The following is a 1836-nucleotide window of genomic DNA, read 5'->3' as shown; positions in this document are numbered from 1 at the left end:
CAGGAGTTGGGGCAATAAGGACCTCGGAAGTAGAGGCTATAAGGACTCCGAGAAGGAGCGATAAAGTTTTGCGGAGTAGCGAACCAAAAGTAAAACAAAAGCGAAGATGGACGCCTCACAATCGCACCCAATTTTTCTGGCTCTTCAAGATATGTTATTGTCAAAAAATTTAGAAATTGAGAAGAACACACTGGAGAGGTTCCTTAGTGAGTGTGACACTGCTGCCCCTTGGTTTGCGGTGTCTGGGAACCTCACCCTTTCATGCTGGGATAAGCTAGGGAAGGATCTAGATTTCTCCTGGGACCAGGGTATTTTGAAAGCAGGGGTAAGACCTGTGTGGAAGCTCATTAGGAGCTGTTTGGAGGACCAGCGCTGTTATAAGGCCATGGAAGAGGGGAAAGCCGCATTAGAACAGCTGAAGGAAGAGCGATCTGTGAAGTCTGAGAAGGGGAGCTTCAGATACTGAGTGGTCTGATACAGATGAGGAATTACAGGTTTTGATTGAGAAGATTGAGAGAAGCTCTATTAAAGAGAAGTGCAGGAAGAAGGGCCCAGAGAATGACATGGGCCCCCCAGGCTGCATGCCATCAGCACCTCCCGCTATAATCCAATCAACAGTGGGGGTCAGAGGTTTGCCCAGAGGTTTGGCGAGCGGTGAGGTTGGAGCTCCAGCTCGCCTGCTCAGTTTTTCAAGATGCTCAAGGAAACAGATATGAGGAACCGCTCAATTTTAAAGTAATTAAATCCTTGGCTGAATCTGTTCGTACTTATGGCATTACTGCCTCTTTTACTTTAGCTCAGGTGGAGGCTCTTAATAGACATTGCATGACGCCAAGTGACTGGAGTGGCTTGGCTCGTGCTTGTCTGAGCCCAGGGCAATATCTTAGTGGGAAAGCCTTCCTGATTGAGTATGCTAATGAACAGGCTGATGCGAACTGCGCAGCCGGCAATCCTGCCTGGGACAGAGATATGTTATGAGGACAAGGCAGATTTGCAAATCAACAGACTGGGTACCCTGTGCAAGTGTTTGAGCAAGTTAATCAAATTGCTATCAAGGCCTGGAAATCCCTGCCTAATAAAGGAGAAGTGAGTGGAAATCTTACCAAGATATTGCAGGGCCCCATGGAAACTTTTTCTGATTTTGTGGCCAGGCTAGTTGAGGCTGCAGGAAGAATTTTTGGGGATCCTGATGTGGCTATGCCTCTGATTAAGCAACTGGTTTATGAGCAGTGTACTAAAGAGTGCAAGGCCACTATCACTCCCTACAAAAACAAAGGGTTAGAAGCCTGGATGAAAGTTTGTAGAGAGTTGGGGGGCCCATTGACCAATGTGGGCCTAGCAGCGGCCATTGTGCAGCTTACTCAGAATAAGAGAGTAAATTCAAGAGCTTGCTTTAAATGTGGCAAGTTAGGACACCTAAAAAGACAATGCCCAGAAAGAGGAAGTGCAGTGAATGCAGAAACTAGCCAATGCCCGAAACAGCCTGGTCTTTGCCCTAGATGCAAGAAGGGGAATCATTAGGCCAATGAGTCTACACTCATTGGTGAGAGACATTAATGGCCAACCCCTTACTCAAGGCTATGGTGGAGTTCGTTCAAAAAATGGGCAGAGGGGCCCACGTCTCCCCTTGGAATACTCCCATATTTGTTATTAAAAAGAAGTCAGGAAAATGGCGCCTATTGCATGACTTGAGAGCCATTAACCAACAAATGCAAATTATGTGCCCTGTCCAACGAGGGCTACTGCTGTTATCATCTTTGCCAGCCTCCTGGCCCATAATTGTAATTGATATTAAGGATTGTTTTTCCTCCATACCATTATGTCAACAAGATAGTG

This window comes from Mastomys coucha, unplaced genomic scaffold (assembly GCF_008632895.1).
Source record: "Mastomys coucha isolate ucsf_1 unplaced genomic scaffold, UCSF_Mcou_1 pScaffold6, whole genome shotgun sequence".
Classification (NCBI taxonomy): Eukaryota; Metazoa; Chordata; class Mammalia; order Rodentia; family Muridae; genus Mastomys; species Mastomys coucha.
Note: the sequence above shows the minus strand (reverse complement) of the source record.